The sequence below is a fragment of the Schistocerca gregaria genome, chromosome 3 (assembly GCF_023897955.1).
Source record: "Schistocerca gregaria isolate iqSchGreg1 chromosome 3, iqSchGreg1.2, whole genome shotgun sequence".
NCBI lineage: Eukaryota > Metazoa > Arthropoda > Insecta > Orthoptera > Acrididae > Schistocerca > Schistocerca gregaria.
The window spans coordinates 618,660,253-618,684,549 of record NC_064922.1 but is presented as its reverse complement, the minus strand read 5'-3'; the positions used below and the strand labels follow the sequence as shown (position 1 = coordinate 618,684,549).

At 45.2% G+C, this 24,297-nt stretch overlaps 1 protein-coding gene across 3 annotated transcripts in view; it reads left to right on the top strand.

The window, feature by feature from the left end:
• The window catches only part of LOC126354881 (sodium-coupled monocarboxylate transporter 1), a 481,393-nt gene that overhangs the window by 206,858 nt on the left and 250,238 nt on the right, over nucleotides 1-24,297 (top strand). For 2 of the 3 annotated variants that reach the window (XM_050004927.1, XM_050004926.1), the window contains exon 2: nucleotides 5,858-5,933. The exons of the other annotated variant lie outside the window; for it this stretch is intronic. The gene's annotated coding sequence lies outside the window, so the exon portion shown is untranslated. The remainder of the gene's footprint in view (nucleotides 1-5,857; nucleotides 5,934-24,297) is intronic. 3 annotated transcript variants of the gene reach the window in all.

The following is a 24,297-nucleotide window of genomic DNA, read 5'->3' as shown; positions in this document are numbered from 1 at the left end:
ACAAGGCAGTTTACCGCGGCGGAAGCGACTGACGTAGGAGCCAATGAGGTGGGAACCGTAGTATATACCTGCAAAAGAGCGGAAAACGGGACTGACTGGTCCCTTCGCTTGCATAAATGTGGTTCACAAGCTCGATACAAAACAGAACTACAAAGATCAGAATAAATGTAACAATAAGTAAACGTTAGTATTCGGCAAAACTGCCTAAAAGCCAACATGACAGAGTGTTGGTTGGTTGGTTTTTTGGGGGAAGAGACCAAACAGCGAGGTCATCGGTCTCATCGAATTAGGGAAGGAAGTCGACCGTGCCCTTTCAGAGGAACCATCCCGGCATTTGCCTGGAGCGATTTAGGGAAATCACGGAAAACCTAAATCAGGATGGCCGGACGCGGGATTGAACCGTCGTCCTCCCGAATGCGAGTCCAGTGTGCTAACCATTGCGCCACCTCGCTCGGTGACAGAGTGTATCAAAGTAAAAAAAGATATAAATACAAGTAAAACAGGGGGCATGGATTATATATAAAAGTACGTCTAAAAATGAGCAGTAAGTCAACGAAAAACGAATGAGCTTTTTATTACGTGTTTCATGTGGTTTAAAATATTCAATGCTTTGTGTTTCAATTTTCATGACAGTTGAAATGTGATTTTCCTACCAGATGACGGCCTACAGCTGAAGCCGGTGGTACTAATAATGTCTAGTTGATGCAGTTCAGTGTCCTGAGTTTTTTGAAACATGTACTGCTGAAAAATGCGTGAGGAAAACCCATGGATTTGGACTGAGAAGGGAGGCGAGATACGGTAGTCTGTTCAATTGTGGTTAGCCACTGTGGTAGGGTGATGTAGTGGTTAGCACATCTTCCTAGTGAGCAGGAGACCTGGGTTCGAATCCCGCCCTTGGTACAAATTTTCGTTCGTCACTTCAGTCTGAATATATACACATCTTAATGAGTAGACGATAATAGCATTTTATATTGTTAAAATCGTCCAATGATTATATGAAATACTGCAGATCTTATTTTTTGTTGCTCCATTAGATAGGTGAACTGCTACTAGGAACGGGTGACCGTGTACTGGGTTAGTCACTTACTAAACTTTATCATTATAAGTCTATTTAGCTATTTAAAAAATTTCCAATTTTCCTAATAACAAAATTTTTATAGTAAATCCAGTATTTAATGTGAAACTATTGAGAATTAGCATATAACTCCATGTGTGTGACATCGCCACCACGCTAAGTCCGCCTGATTTCATTTCAACATAAAACTTAGTACTCTGGTGGAATAATACGAGGGCGTGCTGAAAAGTAATGTCTCCGAATTTATGCGAAAACTTTTAAAGCTTTTTTAACAACCGTTATTGATATCTACCTCGGGGAAGATGAGTTTGGATTCTAGAGAAATGTAGGAACGTGCGAGGCAAGACTTCTCATATAACGTAGGTTAAGGTAAACCTAAGTTTATAGCATTTGTAGACTTAGAGTAAGTTTTAGACAAAGTTGACTGGAACACTCTCTTTCAAATTCTAAGTGTGGCAGGGGTGATGTACGTGGAGAGAAAGGTTATTTGTATTTCTTACATAAACCAGATGGCAGTTATAGGAGCTGGGGAGCGTGAAAAGGAAGCAGTGGTTGAGAAGGGAGGGAATCAGAGTTGTGGCCCATCCCTGACGTTAATGGGTCTGCATATTGACCAAGCAGTAAAGTGAACAAAGGAAAAATTTGGAGTAGGAATTAAAATCCATGGAGAAGAAATAAAAACAATGAGGTTTGCCGATGACGTTGTAATTCTGTCAGAGACAGCAAAGGACTTGGAAGAACAGTTGAACGGAATTGACGTGCCTTGAAAGTGGATAAAAGACGAACATCAACATAAGCAAAACGAAGATAATGGAATGTAGTCGAATCAAATCGAGAAATGATGAGAGAATTAGAATAGGAAAAAGACGTTTAAAGTAGTAGATCAGTTTTGCTATTTTGGCAGCAAAATAACTGATGACGGTGGAAGTAGAGAAGATATAAAATGTAGACTGCCAATGACAAAAAAAGCGTTTTTGAAGATGAGTGTTAACATCAAGTATAGATTCCAGTGTCATGAAGTCTTTTCTTAAAGTATTTGTATGGAGTGTATAGTAATGAAACATGGACGATAAACCATTTAGACAAGAAGAGAATAGTAGCTTTTGAACTGTGGTGCTACAAAAGAATGCTGAAGATCATCTGGGTAGATTATGTAACTACTGGTCCTGAGTAGAAGTGAGGAGAAAAGAAATTTGTGGCACAACCTGACAAGAAGAAAGGATCGATTGTTAGGACACCTAGTGAGACATCGAGGGATCGCCAATTTAGTACTGGAGGGAAATGTATGGTAAAAATCGTAGAGGGAGACCAAGAGATGAATACAATAAGCAGATTCAGAAGGATGTAGGTTGCGGAAGTTACTTGGAGATGAAGAGGTTTGCACAGGATGGAGTAGCATGGATAGTTGAATCAAACCAGTCTTCGGACTGAAGACCAGGACAACAACAACAACAACAACAATAGGAGAAATAACAACATTATCATTATTCTTCATATCTACATAACTGCAGACCTCTGCCACTAAAGGTTCATAAGTGTAGCGTGTAATATAGGCGTGTAACATAACTATGTCGGTGCGTGAGAAACAACATGCTGTAATCGATTTTCGAATTCGAAGAGTTCGTCCATACAGGGAGCACACACTCCTTCAGCATGGCAGTACCGGACTGCTCACATGCTCTGTGCTATCTGCAATAATCCACTACTTTGAATTCGCATCTTCGATCATCCCCCAGACGGTACCGACTGGGCCCCATCCAAAACTTAAAGAACGCCATCAAGGACTTCATTTCATGACGAAGCAGTGCAAGCAGAGGTGGGGTTGTGACTCTACCAACAACGTCAAACGTTCTACAGTGACGGTAACAATAAACTCGTCTCTCATAGGGAGAAATGTGATCGTCGCCAATGTAGACAAGACGAAAAAGATTTAGAATGTTAACAACGTTTGTTTTACTCAAAAGGCTTTAATAGTTTTTGCATAGAAATATCGGAGGCATTACTTTCGAGCGACTCTCGTATTTGCAACATTTTCATGCATCTGAAGAAGCTCGACATCAGAAATTCATTAAGTTCCCCCCTCCCTCCCTGGCCGTTTCGTGAAAGACAGCCGGTACGCAGTCGTACAACGTAATTGATGATGAGTGGAATGGTATAGCGTTGAATTATTGAGTGCATTTTACGATTTAATGTCATGAAACTTTTTCGCTCTACGTGGTACGATCAAAAAGTTAGCTGTATTTCTATACCCAGCAAGTACATTTTCTAATACACACGCTGAATCTTAGTGAAATGTAGCAAGTTTAACTGATTTTCTTTGAACCGTATGCGACAGTTCTCTCCGTAACGCCGCAACCCTGTCGAGGCTCTTACGCGTCGGGACACACACGTACTTGTCCCTCTGTTGTTATGTGTTGCTACCTCATGTCTTCAGCTCCCCCTGTAATATATTAGGACTTTCATCACAAGAATTCAGCTCTTAAAAATCCTGGAGCGATTTATTTTGTTGATTTTTGCATTCATTTATTACTATCTTTGTATGCCTGTAGTTTATCTTGTCAGTGAAGGCTGCACTCGGCTATATGTTTATAAATTCAAGGATAACGTATTTCATTGCTAAACTTTAATCAGTTTAGTTAAATGTTGAATCCACTGACCAGTTTCTTCAGTCTCCTAATTGATGGGGATCCTCTGAAAGTAGGATTGCCTTCCACGATCGAGACTGAGTTAGGTCTCATTTAAGTTCTTTGGAGTTTGCAAATTTCCACCCCGAAGATGCAGAGCCAGTTGTTACAGCCTGTGAATCCTATCGCGAAACGTTTACGAGCGAGTGGCTCACCGTTCGCGGGCACACTGTTGTGTAAAATATTTTCATAAAATCTGAGTTTAAATTTTTTAACAGTCTCTGTTTTCACCATTTAGTAGTAAATATCAATCTTTATTTCCTCTCATTTACAGGAGTTTCAGTTCTAGTGAAATGGTAATATAATTATTACTGGGTAATTTAATTAACTTTTTATCTGCATCATACTCAGAAATTGGGCTAACGACTTGTGCCAGAGAGTACTTCTGTTACAACTAACAGATCCCCATTTCCATGTACCACACGCGAATGGGGCCTGAAGAAAATTATGGTTGATAAGCTTTTGTATTAGCTCTAATTTCTCGAATTTTCTCATCGTGGTCATTTCGCGAGTCTACAGTGGGAAGAAGTAACATGTTGTCCGACTCTTCCCGGAAAGTGTTCTCTTGCAATCTCAATAGAAAACCCCTCCGTGAAGCACAACGCCTCTCTTGTAACGGTCTGCCACTGGAGTTTGTTGAGCATCTCCTTAATCTTATCGCCTTGACAAAACGACCCCTCGAAGAAACGCGTCGTTCTTCGTTGCATCTTCTCTCTTACTCCCTCCCTCCCTCCCTCTCTCTCTCTCTCTCTCTCTGTCTGTCTCTCTCTCTCTCTCCCCTATCAGTCCTACCTGGTAACGATCCCATATCATGAACAGCACTTAAGAACCGGTCTAACAAGATACATTTCTTTAAGATTCTTCCTATGAATTTCACTCTGGCATCTAATTTTCCTAATGTTTCTTTTACTTGTTGCACTTAAGGCCCCTCTGGATAGTTACTTACGATATATAGGTTTACAATGTTTTTATAGGTATCGATTGTTCCTCTTGTGCAAAATATTGGTAATGTAGTAAATTAGATCGTAAGTATAGTGGTCGAAGTGAGGGGAAAAGCTAACTTGTCCTAATTGACAGCGAACTGCCTCGGAATTGCATTGACCCTTGCACCTTATTGGCAAATTCCCTCTCACTTGTCTCGTAATACCAAACATACCATTGACATACAGGTCTAGCCCAGGTTCTGAAGACCCAACCACCATCTTAGTTTCCCTATGGTCTCATCTCCACGCAATTTAAGATCAGGTGGTGATGTAATACAATCCTTCAAGTTCTTCTGTTTAGTCTCTAGGAACAGTAAATACGTAAAATATGGTATTAGTGACGGCCGATTTAACTGCGTTCACATAGCCAGTCATCAATATTAATGCTCATAGAGCAAATCAGGATGAACACCATATCATAACAATCAAATGTTACTATCCGTACACGTACGAGGTCGTCTCGCGCCCAATTTCGTGCCAATCACGTATCGTGACTCACCGCTCCATGAAACCCTTATCGAGTGCTCCACAGACGAATGACGGCGGCGTCTGCACCAATCTAAGCGACTCGGCACATTTCGCCTGGTGGCCTATGGTTTCTGGTCACGGCCATGTGAACACTTCCTATCGGCTCTTATCCGGTCGTTTCGTCACTGCCCCGTAAACCAGTCTGCAACGGATGACACTATTGGTTTGCACGGTACACTTTAGAATTCGCTGGTCCGTATCTATTAATTTCTTGAGCCAGCCAGGAAGACATTTAGGTTTAACGGTCCTTGCGTTCCAACTTCTCTACGACATGGGTAAAATCTTGTTGACGGGACGCCCAACTTTGTGGGCTCCTAAAATCACTCCGCGTTCGAGTCCTTTAAGCTCTCTCTGTTGGTCTGTCCAACATCTGAGACGTTGGCCCATTATATATAAACTTACACACTCTCCAATGCTTACTCTGACATCACACAGTCGGCCGTGGATCACGTTCAGTGGAGAGACTTCAGATCACACTGTCTCTTTTTTAACACATTTATTTCTTCATCAGTTGAAAGGTACTAATAATTGCTTAAGATGTTCTAAATTGATTTCAATTCTTTTGATTCTTCTTCTTTACTTTCAAGGATTTGGCCTGTCGACCAGTTCCGGCTCTGTCACGCCATCCATTGCGGGGTCCTCCCAGGAGTCGTCGCCAGACAGGTCAGCACTCCTGCGAATTCTGTACTCTGCCATTACTTGTACACGCGCCTTCATCTTACTTTTACACTGACCAATGATGGCTATACGAAGAATGTTAAGAGACGCTATTGGTTATTGAGATTCTCAAATGATTCGCGGAAAATGTGTGCCTTCGTGATGTCTCCTGAAATGCATCTAAAATACTGAGAATGGAGCAAACAACTAGACAAGTTGTTACTGGATATGAGTGGCGTTCAATATGTAATGCAACACATTTCCTCTCTCGGCCACTTTCGGTTGAAAAAAAAAATGCGCAATTTGTTGTGGTCATCGACGAATATTCCCGCTTCAGCCCATACAGTTCCCTGAAGTTCTAACAGGTGGCGGCGCCATACGTAGTCTCCAAAATGGTGTCTGTAACAGCAGTGCGTTCCAAGAAGAGACTTGTCATTGAGTTTCCGCTATCGGAAAAGCAGAGCGACGCAGATACACTCCTGGAAATTGAAATAAGAACACCGTGAATTCATTGTCCCAGGAAGGGGAAACTTTATTGACACATTCCTGGGGTCAGATACATCACATGATCACACTGACAGAACCACAGGCACATAGACACAGGCAACAGAGCATGCACAATGTCGGCACTAGTACAGTGTATATCCACCTTTCGCAGCAATGCAGGCTGCTATTCTCCCATGGAGACGATCGTAGAGATGCTGGATGTAGTCCTGTGGAACGGCTTGCCATGCCATTTCCACCTGGCGCCTCAGTTGGACCAGCGTTCGTGCTGGACGTGCAGACCGCGTGAGACGACGCTTCATCCAGTCCCAAGCATGCTCAATGGGGGACAGATCCGGAGATCTTGCTGGCCAGGGTAGTTGACTTACACCTTCTAGAGCACGTTGGGTGGCACGGGATACATGCGGACGTGCATTGTCCTGTTGGAACAGCAAGTTCCCTTGCCAGTCTAGGAATGGTACAACGATGGGTTCGATGACGGTTTCGTTGTACCGTGCACTATTCAGTGTCCCCTCGACGATCACCAGAGGTGTACGGCCAGTATAGGAGATCGCTCCCCACACCATGATGCCGGGTGTTGGCCCTGTGTGCCTCGGTCGTATGCAGTCCTGATTGTGGCGCTCACCTGCACGGCGCCAAACACGCATACGACCATCATTGGCACCGAGGCAGAAGCGACTCTCATCGCTGAAGACGACACGTCTCCATTCGTCCCTCCATTCACGCCTGCCGCGACACCACTGGAGGCGGGCTGCACGATGTTGGGGCGTGAGCGGAAGACGGCCTAACGGTGTGCGGGACCGTAGCCCAGCTTCATGGAGACGGTTGCGAATGGTCCTCTCCGATACCCCAGGAGCAACAGTGTCCCTAATTTGCTGGGAAGTGGCGGTGCGGTCCCCTACGGCACTGCGTAGGATCCTACGGTCTTGGCGTGCATCCGTGCGTCGCTGCGGTCAGGTCCCAGGTCGACGGGCACGTGCACCTTCCGCCGACCACTGGCGACAACATCGATGTACTGTGGAGACCTCACGCCCCACGTGTTGAGCAATTCGGCGGTACGTCCACCCGGCCTCCCGCATACCCACTGTACGCCCTCGCTCAAAGTCCGTCAACTGCACATACGGTTCACGTCCACGCTGTCGCGGCATGCTACCAGTGTTAAAGACTGCGATGGAGCTCCGTATGCCACGGCAAACTGGCTGACACTGACGGCGGCGGTGCACTAATGCTGCGCAGCTAGCGCCATTCGACGGCCAACACCGCGGTTCCTGGTGTGTCCGCTGTGCCGTGCGTGCGATCATTGCTTGTACAGCCCTCTCGCAGTGTCCGGAGCAAGTATGGTGGGTCTGACACACCGGTGTCAATGTGTTCTTTTTTCCATTTCCAGGAGTGTATTTACAGGCGCTTGTAGAGTATCTACGGAGACCGTACAGTGAACGAAAGCGTGGTGCGTCGTTGGGTGAGGCATCTGTCCATCGCATCAAGATCGCACGAACCCGTCCTATCTCCGGCGTGCCGTTCGACCGCGTAGAGCTGTGACCCGTGCAATGTCGGAACGTGAGGACACACTCATTCGAGGTGATGGACGGATCACAATCAAACACTTCGCTGCACTACTAGACCTCGATGACACATTCGTCCACCGGCTGGCGTGCTCGAAGCTGGGTACCCGCTAGGTCCTTAGTCGCCTAACGGAAGACCGTAAAGAGCTACGAAGGACCATTTGTGCGGAGTTCGTTGCGCGTTATGAGGGTGATCGTGACAATTTTTTGTCGAACAGCATCACAGGTGATGAAACACGGGTTCACAACTTCGAACCGGGAACAAAACGGCAATTCAAGGAAGGGCGCAACACCATCTCCACATAATCAATGTACACCGCTCCATACAAACACATCCATAGCAGCTTTAGTTACCTACGTAACACAGGTGTTATCACGTAGTAATGCTGTGTCGTTCCAACAAGACACAGCCATGGCAAAAGCATCACAGGCGCTGGTACCAGTGCCATAGAGACTCGGCACTTGCGCGAGTTCCACCAGCGTCACGGGCGGGGCTAAGGATGAAGACATCGACTTCGCCTTGGCCAATTGCCGGCCCAGTGCAATCCGCCAATGACCGGACGACAGCAGACAGGAGCCTACTCGGAACATAGAAGAGCCGCTCTTCTATCTTGGTTATAGACCATCACCCAGGGCTGACTTAGACACGGAACGTCGTATAGTGAACTCTTAGAAGTCAGGCCGGCCGTGGTGGCCGAGCGGTTCTAAGCGCTTCAGTCTGGAACCGCGCGACCGCTACGGTCGCATGTTCGAATCCTGCCTCGGGCATGGGTGTGTGTGATGTCCTTAGGCTAGTTAGATTTAAGGAGTTCTAAGCCTAGGAGACTGACGACCTCAGATGTTAAGTCCCATAGTGCTCAGAGCCATTTGAACAATTTTTTTCTTAGAATTTAACAGACACTTGCAAATTACATTCGCTATGTTCTGTGAAATTTACCTACGATTATTTGCACTCAGCCATTGAGGGTGTTCTTGTGCTATAATTCGAGTTGCAGAGTTCTTATTCGTCTAGACTCGAAGATAAGTAAACCCTTTAACTCACTTGTTGGAGTGTTGTAGAACCTTCGTTCTCCTATCCTGTTACCTGACCCTGGGGCACAGGTGTGTAACAGTGGCAGGGAGAAATTGTATTAGCTGTGTGCTGCACCAGAAGCCGTTTCACGAACTCACAAAGTGATTACTCTACTATTCACAATAAAGTGCCTGGCAGGGGGTTCAATGAACCACCTTCAAGCTGTCTCTCTACCGTTCCGCTCTCGAACGGCGCCCGGGAAAAACGAGCACTTAAATTTTTCTGTGTGAGCCCTGATTTATCTTATTTTATCGTGATGATCAATTCTCCCTATGTAGGTGGGTGCCAACCGAATGTTTTCGCAATCGGAGGAGAAACTGGTGATTGAAATTTCATAAGAAGATCCCGTCCCAACGAAACACGCCTTTGTTTTAATGATTGCCACCCCAATTCACGTATTATTTCTGTGGAACTATCTGCCCTACATCGCGATAATACAAAACGAGCTGCCCTTCTTTGTAATTCTTCGATGTCATCCGTCAGTCCCATTTGATGCTGATCCCACACCGCACGGCAGTACTCTAGAATAGGGCGGACAAGCGTGGTGTAAGCAGTAGACCTGTTGGACCTTCTAAGTGTTCTGACAGTGAATCGCAGTCTTTGGTTGGCTCTATCCACAACATTATCTATGTGGTCGTTCCAATTTAGGGTATTTGTAATTGTAATCCCGAAGTATTTAGTTGAATTTACAGCCTTCAGATATGTGTGACTTACCGCGTAATCGAAATTTAGCGAATTTCTTTTAGTAGTCATGTGAATAACTTCTTACTTTCTTTATTCAAGGTCAATTGCCACTTTTAGCACCATAGAGATATCGTATCTAAATCATAGTGCAATTCTTTTTGGTCATCTGATGACTTTACAAGACAGTAAATGACAGCGTCATTTGCAAATAATCTAAGACGGCTGCTCAGATTGTCTCCTATGTCGTTAATGTGGATGAGGAACAATAGAGGGCCTATAACACTTCCTTGGGGAACGCCGGATATTACTTACGTTTTACTCGATGACTTTCCGCCTATTACTAAGCCTAGCTTATTAACAGTGGCAACTCGGCCTTCACAGCCGTAGAGACGAAGCTTTTACAAAATTGGCGACAATGGTTTACAAAAAGTAATGGTTACTCTGAGTTAGTAAACACATTAGCAGCCGCTCACTAAGTTAGTCTCAGGTTATTCTTAAGCTAGAGCGCTCATTCTATTTTATTAGTTTTAGTGACAATATAGTCACAACTAAGGCAGCAGATATTTGTCATACGATACCATTTACAAATATGGGGCGATAACCCACTTGCGCTAAAGGCACAAGCCGTTGCTTAATCTAGCATTTCAGTTTACACCGTTTACTTAGCGCCTGTATAATTAGGCATTAGCCTAACCGACACTGAAGCAAAAGACAAGCGTATGGGTGTAACCTTGCTAGGAGGCAGCGCACTAACGCTGATCCATCAGCGGTATAATCAGGGCCGTTCTCGCCGTAGGATGTTACTGCTAGCAGTTCAAGATAGCCTCCGAACAAGCGGATGAACCGCAATAGCTATTGTAAGTTGCTCCCAAAAATCAATCTACAACAAATTAAAACTGTATGCCAGACGGAGGCTCGAACTTAGGACTTTTGCCTTTCGGGCAAGCGCTCTACCGACTGATCTAATTAAGCACGGCTCACGACCCGTCCTCACAGCTCTTCTTACTACAGTATCTGATCTCCTATCTTCTTGGCTAATCCATGTGTCCGCGGTACCCTTTCTTCCAGGAGTCCTTGTCTTGCAAGTTTCGCAGAACAACTTTTAAGGTAGGATGTGAGGTAGTGGTGGAATTACAACTATGAGAATGGGTCGTGAGTCGTGCTTGGGTAGCTCAGCTGTTAGAGCACTTATCAGCGAAAGGCAAAGTTTCTGAGTTAGAATCTCGGTGCGGCACATAGTTTTAATCTACAGCTTCGCAGGCCACACATCATTGCACCATCCACACAGGGACACATCCGACCGAGTGACATGTCAAACAACAGTGGCGCAGCCTGACTTCAGTAAGCCATCCCCATTCAACTGTAGTTGCTTATGATTCCACAAAGTACACAAACGAAAGATATTGGTCATTGTCTCCTGATGTGAAAATTCATTTCTCCCATCAATAAGCTCGCTATATGAATAATTCAACATCTGGCACTGAAAAAAAGTACAGGATTTTAATGAGATTACACAGCCTAAAATATCTTCATAAACAACTGTTAGTACCCAAAACCAGAAAAACTCTAGGTAACTTATTATCCCCTCGGTTTGGGTGGGAGAGGAAACAAACAAGGTAATAGTTCGGGATAACAACCCATGTTGCGGAAACGTCGCAAAGCCAGCCAGAGCTAATTTCCTAAGACGTGATGCTATAATCGACCAGAAACACATACGCTCATCTAACTCACTGTAAGATCAGCTTGTCGATGCCTGCAGCAGAAAGCAAATGCAAAACCACCGCTGGTTGAATGAATGACCAAGTCATCTGACAGCCGAATATCCAGTCACTGCTGTGCAATATTATGCAGGGAACCTTCTGAAACAATTTTAGTATTCCATCGTAGTAGAACTGTTACGCTGTGTGCAATCGGTGGTCCGGTGTGCACGGGGGTGTATGGCAGTGTGTTCCTGTGCTTAAGAACGTACAGACCGATGCGCAAAAGTAACCGGTGGCGAGTGACAGCCCTGCCGTCGGCCGGCAGCAGCGGTTCAAATGGCTCTGAGCACTATGCGACTTAACTTCTGTGGTCATCAGTCGCCTAGAACTTAGAACTACTTAAACCTAACTAACCTAAGGACATCACACACATCCATGCCCGAGGCAGGATTCGAACCTGCGACCGAAGCGGTCGCTCGGCTCCAGACTGTAGCGCCTAGAACCGCACGGCCACTCCGGCCGGCGGCAGCAGCGGTGGGCGGCGCGTACGGTGCAGCCCCGCTGCCCGCCGCGGCTGGTATCGACTGCCGGCTAAGCGGCACGCTGCGTGGGCGTCAAGGGCGGCCGGCCGGCGCCTCCGGGACCCCCACACAGCGCACCCCACGCCCGTCCCGTCCACCGACGCGTCAAATAAAGTCTTTGATAACGATTCACGTTGATAGCGGTGTTGTTTACCTAAAATATACCTATTCATCTGTAAGGGGCGATCAAAACGTTTCCGTTCTAAGCCCATACAGTCGAGAATCGGTACGTCAATCAGGCAAAACCTCCGTGAGCACTGAGCCAATCATCCCACAGACGTCCAGATGCTAGATACCCCCTTTGCCAAAACACCTTGCTCTGCCGCGAAAAAGAAGACCGCCTGCTGTACAATTGCGTCCGACAGGAATCATCTCCCGCAAGGCTTTCTCAAGAAACCGGAGTGATAATAGCGTGGGAAGAAATCAGGACTATATGGCTGATGCTATGGTGACTCTCACTTGAGCTGGCGTAACCTCTGCGTTCAGACATTTCTGGTATGGGGACTTGTGTTACCATGAAGCACCACCACCAGCACTTCGCGCACCGTTCTACAACGGTGCTGGTCGGTAAATACGCTGGCCCATAGACATTCTCCATTCTCCAATGGTTGTCTACTGGTGTTTCTCATTCAGTAGGCAAGAAAAGAATAACAACACGTTGGTCGTGTTTGTATGCACTAGGGAATAACGTCGCCATAGTTCACGTTTCCGCATTTACGACGAAAAGACACGAATACCACATTAGTCCTTTGTCTACATGACTGTGTCTACACACCCGCATCGGAGTCGCGCTCCTTTTCATGTACTCTACAGTAAGACTCCCAAACGTAAAGTCTGGAACCGCGCGCCCGTTCCGTCGCAGGTTCGAATCCTGCCTCGGGCATGGATGTGTGTGATGTCCTTAGGTTAGTTAGGTTTAAGTAGTTCTACGTTCTAGGGGACTGATGACCTCAAAAGTTAAGTCCCATAGTGCTCAGAGCCATTTGAACCAAACGGAAGCTTTTTGATCGCCCCTGAACACATCGAGATACTGGTATATCACACGCTCTAAGTTTTGTTTCTGGAAGGAGCTTGTTATGCATACAGTGTCTATAATGAAAGTTTCAAAATGCTGCTCACAATAATCTCAAATTTTAACAGCACATTATCGACGCAGGGGAAAATGACATCGAACAAAAAAAATTATTTAATGAAAATTTTACCAATAGATGGCGCCGTAACAGTCTTTACCTCAAAGGGTTCGACTAAAACTTACAGATGAATCGCAATACGACAGCTATGGTTTCAGTTGCACGTTACACCATCCGTGCTGTTCAATATGATTGACTGCCCGTGTTCGGCAGTCAACAGTTGTGGCGCTGTTAGTTTGGCAATCCATCGCGGCAATGTCGTACCCCACCGGATGGCAAAGATCGGTTATTAGCTGTCCTGAGGCCAAAAACCACATAAAAAAGTAAAATGGCATCTGTCCTTGGGCCAAAAACCGCATGAAAAGAAAACATCAGTTTCTTTGTATGTAAATTGAAGGTGCAGGAGGGACGGAGGGAAGGAAAGGAAAGGATAGGGATGTCAGCTGCACAGGGACATTACGGGGAATCAGCGACTACGAGTGAAAACGTATACTCGATCGGAATTCGAACCCGTGATTTCCTGCTTACTAGGAAGATACGTTATCCACTGCGCCATCCAGGACACAGTGTTACCGCCACTGTGCGGACTATATCGGCAATCTTCACGCCGACCCACACTCCCACCGGGCGCCACCTACCTGCAGTCGCTGTCCATTTTCTCCATCCACGCTATTGTGAGACTCGCGCAGGAGGTCGGTCGTACTTGTTCATCCGCACTGAGGAAGGAGCGTCCATTGCCCATCTAGGCGAGCCGGTTGCGCGGTGTCCATTCTTTCGGAAATAACATATAATTAATTCGCCTAGACGAGCAATGGACTCACCTTCTTCATTACGGATGTACAAGTACGGCCTCCGGCGCGAGTCTCACAGTAGCGAGCACGGAGAAAATGGACAGAGACTGCAGATAGGTGGCGCTCAGTAGGAATGTGGATCGGCCGTGAGTTGCGATAACAACGTGTCCCGGAAGCCGCAGTGGTTAACGCACCTGCCTCATAAGCAGGAGATCTCGGGTTCGAATCCCAGTCCAGTACACATTTTCACACGTCGCCGCTGATTCCGTGCAATGCCCCGATGAAGTTGACATCAGTAATCCGTCTCGTTTCTTTCCACCCCCCCCCCCCCCTCCCACCCGTCAAATCCACCTTCAGTTTACATATATAGTGTATCACAGCTTCGGATATCCGAAAGAGCAGACACTACGCATTCGTATAACACCACTTTCTGTCGTGAAACTGGAGCAAGGCATATTCAATATGCTGTGCGCCGTTTTTTGCCACAAGCTGAAATCGAGATACAGCACGTTCCACAATAGATCGAAGTGTCTCGGGGGTCATGTTCAGAATACGTTACGCAAAGCGTGCCTCCAGTTAATCTACGTTCGTCATTGGAGCACTGAACACATCTTTCAGATAACCCCGCAGCCAGAAGCCACACCTATTAGCGTGAGGTAATACGGGCGGCCAGGCTGTAGGGAAATGCTGACAATTCTAGCATTTTCGAAATGCCTCTGCAGCATCCGCTTCACTGGCTGAACGATGTGCGGAGGAGCGCCATGTTGTTGTTGTTGTTGTTGTCTTCAGTCCTGAGACTGGTTTGATGCAGCTCTCCATGCTACTCTATCCTGTGCAAGCTGCTTCATCTCCCAGTACCTACTGCAACCTACATCCTTCTGAATCTGCTTAGTGTACTCATCTCTCGGTCTCCCTCTACGATTTTTACCCTCCACGCTGCCCTCCAATGCTAAATTTGTGATCCCTCGATGCCTCAAAACATGTCCTACCAACCGATCCCTTCTTCTAGTCAAGTTGTGCCACAAACTTCTCTTCTCCCCCTTGCATAAAAATGATCCTACCCACGCATCCACGCTGTTGAAGGGTTGAAATGACTTTGGTGCTCAATAGACTCCCATGGCTTTTAGCAGTGTCGGAACAGGTAAAAGGACCTGCAGGGTTCATCTCCTTGGAAAAATACAGTCCTACGACGAACGATGCTGTCAACCAGCACCACAGTGTCACCTCTGAAGAATGAAGTGTACCTGTTGTACGAGTGGATTTTCTGTCACCCTTATTCTGCAATTCCGCGTATTGACATGTCCTTGGAGATGGAAATAGGCTTCATCTGTCCACAGAATGTTCCGTAGCCAGTTATAATCCACTTCCAAGTGAGTAAGGAATGCCGGCCGCGGTGGTTTCGCGGTTCTAGGCGCGCAGTCCGGAACCGTGCGACTGCTACGATCGCAGGTTCGAATCCTGTCTCGGGCATGGATGTGTGTGATGTCCTTAGGTTAGTTAGGTTTAAGTAGTTCTAAGTTCTAGGGGACTAATGACCACAGCAGTTGAGTCCCATAGTGCTCAGAGCCTTTTTTTTTTTTTTTAGTAAGGAATTCCAGATCGAACGTGATGTTCCTCACAAGTCAGTAGGAAGCAGCTCCTGATCATTGGTGATTTTGTATGGATAGCAATGCAGAATGTTTCGTATGTTTCTAAGCAACGTGCTCATAGGCGTGTCAAACTTTCGGGCACTTCCAACTGCAGTGCATGGTTCCACACAACTGCGCGATCCCTTCTGCAATGCTGTGGCCACATCTTCGACAGATGTCGGATCAGCTGCTTTCCTCCATCTGCCACACTGCAATTCAAAAGAACCTGTGTTTTCGAATGTTGTAATAATTCTCTCCAGACCCTTAGCAAACGTCGGACCAGAGCTTTTTTTTCGTACCCCTGAGTGTCCGGGGCAGACACATTAGGCGTCACTGATTAAGTTGAGGAACAGCCGTGTGCCGCATATCTATTGGTTTGCATACACTGACGCTTACAGCGTCTTCTATTGAGTTCATTTTTCCGTTCCATCACGTTTGGCCTTGCGTCAATAAAATACTGTTGAAAGTTGCCATTCTGACGGTGGTTCTCTTTCAGCGGCGTTAGCAGTGTTAGCGGAAGGTGTATGTTTACTATTTACTGACTTATTACATTATTATCCTTTACCTATAATTTAGACATTGGCTGTACTCATACTTTTCCAAATTATTACTATTAACAGGATTTTTTCCCTGTACATCGGCAACTAATTGTACAACATTCTTCGTTACATCCAACAGACTACCACTTCCCATCACCAATCTAATTCTACAATAAAAACTACACCTACTACAAAATCTAGTTATGCCTACTACTGTTATAAAACGCGTATAAGTTCTCGTCTGCCGCACTCCATCGCTTCCCGCTCCATAGACGTGCCCCGCCCATTCCTTGGCTTTGTGGTATTATCTGCATGTTACGTTGTCTATCTGTCGGCTCCCAGGTTGCAGGGGACAACTCACTGATCTGAGGGAGCACCGTCGCTACTGGTTAGAAGTGTAGCCACATGTCGAGTGCCGAGACACGGAACACGGTTATGTTTCCATTCTGGCGTTGTTGCGATCGCCGTGCATGCGAAATAGTCTGTTCGTCTGCTTCAGCTGTTGACCTCAGCTGTCTTCGCTGTGTTGCCCATCGATCTTCTGTCACAACATTCTGCAGTGCAGCAGACGGGGGTTGATTTATAAGGAACGCGCTACCCAAGCTTTTTTCGAAATATCTTGGCAGTACTGCCCAGGATCTACCATTCTGTCTCGTAACACGGTATCTCATTGATATCTCGTCGTCCCTACCGACACAATTCCTGCCGATTAATATCAGCAACGTCGGGGTACAGCAGACATCGCCAGATAGTGTGTTCTGACGTGCCCTCTTCATCACAGGCACATTCTTCGACCAGTTCGAGGCCAGTAGGTGGTGTATGGGCCGTTACTTTTCAAGAAGTGTGTAAAGTCTCTTGATGGATTCAGGTGCCTCATTCCCAGTCTCTGTTTTATATTTGGGAGGAAACCATAGGCGCGCGTCGCTGTTTGGCCATCACCCCCTCACTTCTTCCACAGACAGTTGATTTGAATGTGAATTTGCTGCAAGCTTGTAGCCCTTATTCGTATCACATTTTGCACTAGATGAGGACGGTTTTTTGTAGCCAATACACTGCCGTTTTTTTTCGTATCTGGAGATAGAGATGACATGTTCCAAGTATTACGTGCAACGCCTCAACTGACTCTATTCCAAAAGCTCTCGTCACATTTGCGTTTGTAGAGTACAATCGGAAGTGGCTAGGCTAATTATTTCCTCCATCGTGCCCTGCCTTCCTTGTTCATTTCTTCGATATATGCACTATAATTTTGTCGCCCATTTAGAGGACGTATCTGGTGGCTATTTTCTCTTTATGGATCTGTTGCTTGATTTCATAATACGATCTACTAAAAGATTCCCTTTTAACAACACGTAGGTGGTCTTTACAGTCTCAACAGAAAATTTTATTCTCTGGAATAGCTGACGTTATCGTTGAAGGACTACGTTAGATCCATCTCAATGTTCCTTCTGGAACTTCCCTTCACAAGGATTGCCAGGACGTCGGCATATTACTCCAACGACCGCTTTTCTATACTGCAGCTTTCGCAGTACCATACCGAGTACCAGATGCCACAAGACAGGGCCACTTACAGCCGCCTTTCGAAAGATCTTCTGTTAAGGCCTTTCCTAGGGAAGACAGAGTTTCTTCGCTATTTTGAAAATAGTTCTTAAAACATTTGTATAACGTTCGTGGGCAGTTAAAATCCCTCAGGTGGACAAAAAGTGATGTTCACACCCTAATAGATAGAAAGCGTCAGCGATATCCACTGTTATGGTTACAACATATTTATGCGGAGTACTTTTTGCGGAACGAGCCGTAGAACTGATAGTTGCAGACTTCAGCGTTGTTAGTGCATAGTACCAGCACGACATTTCAGCACTTTCGTAGATCTTCCAACCGTCAACATTTTAGAACAGATTTGTAACGTCGAATAAATGGGTGTTTTAACATGGGGATTTAATTTTGTATCTGTCATTTGATAGGTATACCCACTCATAACCGCCGACCGCAATGGCCGAGCGGCTCTACGCGCTTCAGTCTGGGACCGCGCGACCACTACGGTCGCAGGTTCGAATCCTGCCTCGGGCATGGATGTGTGTGATGTTCTTAGGTGTTCTAGGGGACTGATGACCTCAGAAGTTAAGTCTCATAGTGCTCAGAACCATTTGAACCAACCCACTCATAGCTGTTTCACTGTACAATATTACAAACAATTCATAGTCGATGAGACTTAAGCACTTCATACGAGGATTCGTGCTAAGACCTACACATCAGGATTCGAATAATACGAGGGCTTGCTGAAAAGGTAATTCCTCCGAATTTTTACGCGAAAATTCTTAAATATTTTTAAATAACACAAACGGTGCTAACATTCTACATCTTTATTCTCCTTGTTTGCATATTTACAACCCTCTGTCGCTACAGAGTTCCGATTCGTAGCCCGTAACACGGCGTTGGGAAAATTAACTATGTCTGTATATGAGAAACATAGTGCTGTAATAGACTTTTGAATACTATGAGCCGCGCGGTCTAAGGAGCCTTGTCACGGTCTGCGCGGCTCTCCCTCGGGCATGTGTGTGTGTGTGTGTGTGTGTGTGTGTGTGTGTGTGTGTGTGTGTGTGTTGTCCTTAGCTTAAGTTACTTTAAGTTAGATTAAGTAGCGCGTCAGCTTGGGACCGATGGCCTCAGCAGTTTGGTCCCAAGAGCTTAGCACAAATTCGAAGAGTTCGTCCACACTTGGAGCACCATCTCCTTCAGCATAACAATACCAGACCACATAGGCGCTGCTACATCGTCAACATTCCGAAGCCTTGGGTTCACTGTCATAGCACATCGTTCATACATTCCCCGACACGTCCCCATAAGATTTGAATCTGTTTCCAAAACTGAAAGAATGTCTTCCAGGACTTCATTTTGATAGTGATGAAGCGGCGGAAGCAGAGCTGCGGTTGGCTACATCAACAAAAGTCAAACATTCTTCAGTGACGGTATTAACAAACTCGTCTCTCGTTGACAGAATAGTGTTCGAGGCCAGGGTGACTGTGTTGAGAAATAAATATGTAAAAATGAGGAATGAAGATATGGAATGTTAACTAAGTTTGTTGAGTAAAGGTCAACCAGTGAAGCAAAACACCGTTTTTTTTTCGATGTTCCCAAACACCTTTCAACTCAACTGTGCCATTATCAGTGTGTTTCTGTTTTATTTAATCTTTACACTCGGTTTGCATGGCGGCATAGTGGTACTGAAACATGTTTGGGAACTAGGAAAAAACGGTGTTTTGCGTAACTGGCATACCTTACGTTCAACAATTTTAACTGCGAACACGGTAAACACTAGGTGCTGCAAATCCAAATTATGAATTAATAAAGATTGTTTTATTTAAAACGCTTTAAGAATTGAGCAGTTGAACGGAATGGACAGGGTCTGGAAAGGAGGATATAAGATGAACATCAACAAAAGCAAAACGAGGATAATGGAATGTAGTCGAATTAAGTCGGGTGATGCTGCGGGAATTAGATTAGGAAATGAGACACTTAAAGTAGTAAAGGAGTTTTCCTATTTGGGGAGCAAAATAACTGATGATGGTTAAGTAGAGAGGATATAAAATGTAGATTGGCAATGCCAAGGAAAGCGTTTCTGAAGAAGAAAAATTTGTTAACATCGAGTATAGATTCAAGTGTCAGGAAGTCGTTTTTGAAAGTATCTGTATGGGGTGTAGCCATGTACAGAAGTGAAGCATGGACGATAAATAGTTTGGACAAGAAGAGAATAGAAGCTTTCGAAATGTGGTGCTACAGAAGAATGCTGAAGATTAGATGGGTAGATCACATAACTAATGAGGAAGTATTGAATAGGATTGGGGAGAAGAGATGTTTGTGGCACAACTTGACCAGAAGAAGGGATCGGTTGGTAGGACATGTTCTGAGGCATCAAGGGATCACCAATTTAGTATTTGAGGGCAACGTGGAGGGTAAAAATCATAGAGGGAGACCAAGAGATGAATACACTAAACAGATTCAGAAGGATGTAGGTTGCAGTAGGTACTGGGAGATGAAGGAGCTTGCACAGGATAGAGTAGCATGGAGAGCTGCATCAAACCAGTCTCAGGACTGAAGACCACAACAACACAAGAATTTTCACGTAAGAAATTCTGAGGTTACTTTTCCTCGCGCCCCCGTACATACTCCGCAAACAACTCTGAAGAGAATGGCAAGGGGTGCTTAACATTACGCCACATGTTTAAGTTTTTCCATTTAATTTAAGTATGGGGCACAGGAGGGGTGATACCTTAAATGTCTCTGTGCTTGCTATTATCAGTCTAATATTGTTTAGAAGGTCCCTCCTTCGTAAGCAGGCTGTCGCGGGGTAGTTCGAACACACGAGTATTTTAAACTGTCTTCCAGTTCAGGTTTTCAGCATTTACATCACACGCTCTCGTGGGCCAGAAAATCCTGTAACCATTCGTGCTACCATTCTTAAAATACTCTCAGCATTCCCTGTTAGTCCTATTTGACTGCGGTATCCCAGCATCCTGCCACTAAACGGAAGTCTACCATATGCCTTACCTACAACAGAGCCTATGAAACCATTCTATATCATATTCCTACAAATTTTTATTGCCAGGTGTTTACATAAGTTAACTGATTACAACTGCTGTTCAGTGATATATCGAAGGGATACTATTTTTTGCGTTTTATAAAGTGCACAATTTTACACCTGAGAACACTGAAAGTAAGTTGCCAACCTTTGCACCACTTTTGAATCTTATCAAGATCTGACTGAATATTTGTGCGTCTTTTACATTCAATGAATCATTACAGGTAACTGTATCATCTGCAAAACTTCTGACGTTACTATTAATATTCTCTGTTTGGCCATTAATATACGACAGGAACCCTAAGGCTCCTGATACACTTTTCTGGAGCACGCCTGTGATTACTTCTGCGTCTGTCTCTTCATCCACGATATCATACTGTTCCTACTACCTAGAAGTCTTTAATTCCGTAGCAAGTTTTCTTTGATACCTCCCATCATCGTGCTTTTGTTAACAAACTACTAGACACAGGTTTTTGTTCGAGAGCTATACGTATGTCGAGTTAAAAGAGAGGCTAGCTCGGATGCAAATTCTTTGTAGTGTCTGGTAGGAATTCAATTAGGCCCTGGAGGTTTGTCAATTTTAGCTACTTCTCTATCTTCTTTTGTAAAAGAATATTTGAAAACTCAATTCACGATTTCTGCTTTTCCTTTACTACTCACAGTTTCGGTTCCTTTGTCACCTAGAAACGTATAGACACTAAACTTTCGTGCCAATTCGGAGACTTTTACAGTACTTCCCTTCTCTCGGTGGTTATGAACTTTGTGATTAACCTGTTAAGTAATTTTGCTGAGCTGTTTAAAACATAAATAGCCTTATAGTTGTACCGGAGCGGTGTTGTTCCACGCCTGCTTCCACCCCGCGGCCCGCTCCCGAAACCGGAAGTGTCGTGATCGGTCCAGAGGTGGACTGTTCAGGTACGAGTAGTCAAAGAACACTGCGTCATCCACTTGGTCCGATAAGAGAAGGTCAGAGTTGCACGAACATTGTATGCACCGACGTCCTGAACTAATAACTAGCTCTCTCAGTGTAAAGTGAGGGCATTTGAACATGTTCGTATACATCTACACGACTGCTCTGCAATTCACACTTCAGAGCTTCACAGAGAGTCCATCAAACCACCGTGTGACTATTTCTCTGCTGTTCTACTCTCTAATAGGCACAGAAAAACAGAGTACTTGAATCTTATCGTGAGTACTATGATTTCATTCACTTTATTACGATGATCATTTCTCTCTAAGTAGGTGGGCGTCAGCGGAATATTTTCAACTTCGGAGGAGAAAGCTGGTGACTAAAATTTCATGAAAAGATCTCGCCACAATGAAAAACGCCTTTGTTTTAATGGTTGCCACCCCAACGCGCGTTAATCTGGCCACAGCATAAAGACCAGCAAAAAGAAGAAGAGAAAAGAGGGTGACAGACCGTGCTAAAAGGAAAATCGTCCAGGTATTTATTCAACAGGTAATAAGCATTACCTCGTATCACTTCGTTTAATCCGGAAGGGTAGTGGCGATTAGGATCAAACAACAACGAGAAAATGAAACTAGCACAGCTAAAAAGCTAACAGTACACTCAGCGTCCATATTCCGTGTGACGACATACAGTACAATGCAACAATGAGGCATGTGAGGCAATAGAGCGCGTAAACGGTGACACCGTATCGCTGAACGAGCGTTCAGGCCCGGCCAGGAGGCGTGCCTATCACAGAAACGATTACACGCACTGGTCTCGGAAATAACGCTTCCGAAAGAAATCGTGAGTCAACGCAACAAAATGGGGACAGAGACGAAGCTGTTTTGCTGCAAGCAAAGACTGCTTGGGCGTGACGGGGCCAAATTCAAGAGTAGGTAAGAGGAGGGGTGGGTGAAGAAGGGCAAAAATGCAAAAAAAGAAAATGTGCAGATATGTGTGAAATCTTATGGGACTTAACTGCTAAGGTCCCTAAGCTTACACACTACCTATCCTAAATCACCCTAAGGACAAACACACACACCCACTCCCGAGGAAGGACTCGAACCTCCACCGGGACCAGCCACACAGTCCATGACTGCAGTGCATCAGACCGCTCCGCTAATCCCGCGTGGCGGTGAAGAAGGTGAGGGACGGGGGGAAGAAGTAGTCTAATAGAGGCACCTGTGATTGAGTTTAACAAAACAGAACCCTGCTTGAAACCAAAAGGTCCCTCTGAACAAATGTGCCGACTGTGGAAATTAGAGCAAGTCGGAGGATCGCCTTAAAAACGTTGAATTAATCGAAGCCGAAAATTTGTCTTGACTGAGAGAAGTAGAATCAGGCATGGCATCCTTTGGTGAGCCACAGGCAAACTTACTTAAGCTCCTGAGCCACCTCATCACGTGACGCGACAGCAGCGCTCCTAGCGCATAAAGTCAAAATTATAACGTATGTGTCATTTATGTTTATGAGGTAACGCATCGCTATGAATTACACCCCTTCCTCGACACGCAACGACAACAAAAGATGGCCCAGAACTCATTTTTTTGATGGTACATGCGCTCTGTGTTCACTAGGAATTTCTTCCACGAGCCGAAAGCTGCCCGTGGGCAAGTTTCCCACCCTCGTATTAGATAACCGGCTCGAGGAATACTTGATTAATGGAACCCAATACATTAAACTGGACGACGAGTGTTGTGCACTATGGAATCTACAGAAACGGAAATACGTTGGCTGTACCTCAGTGTTCTCAGTAAACATAAACAACTTATGAAAGGGAACCAGAGGCACTCTAAGACGATGTGAGATTACAGCTCCAGAAGAGCATCTGTGTGTGGCCGCACGTAATCGGCGGAAGTTGCATGGCAACAGAATTTTAAACAGTATTTTTAATAATGGCGTGTTGATTGATTGTGATCTACCTGCTGGTTGAGTTTGCATTTCCAAACTATTTTAATTTTCAGCATTGTCAAAATATATGGCATAATCCTGGAAACGATCAGATCCGAAGATCAGTTCAAAATAAATATTTAAATCCGTTGTTGGCTCTGAAGTATTTCCTCTAGTATCACAACCTCCAGATTGCCCCCTAATCGGAAAATGGCTCATGCGAAGTTGAAACAAGTAATCAAAATGAAAATCAAAGTAAAACTATTTAATATCTTAACATTAAAAAAATGTTCTAGTGTTTGGAATCCTTATCAAGTAGGCATGTCAGCAGACATCTAACGAATGCAGTGTTCAGTTCCGTAACTGACTCTGCCACTCGAAGTACCACCTAGTGACGTCTTGCAAACCGGACGGGATAGCTTGTTTAGTATAAGTTGCTCCCTGTCGGGAAATACTGTAACTTTGGATGCGCGTAAAGGGACGTTCCAGGTCCTTTGTGCAGGCAGGTACTAGTGAGCGGCCGCTGAGAGCGGATACGCCATTGCACCAAGTGGGCTACTAGGTAGCGTGGTGACTCTGCAGCGAGCAGGCGTACGTCTCGACCAGCCTAGGGCCGCAGCTCGCGGGCGCCTTGTGCACTTCGTAAAGTATTGCCGAACAGCGCAGTGTGAGACATTACGGAATAAAGTATTGTTATATAAGAAGTCGTGTTCCCTATAATCATTACGGAGTGTAATGAGGGGAAGGCAGTGAATCTTCTCCCA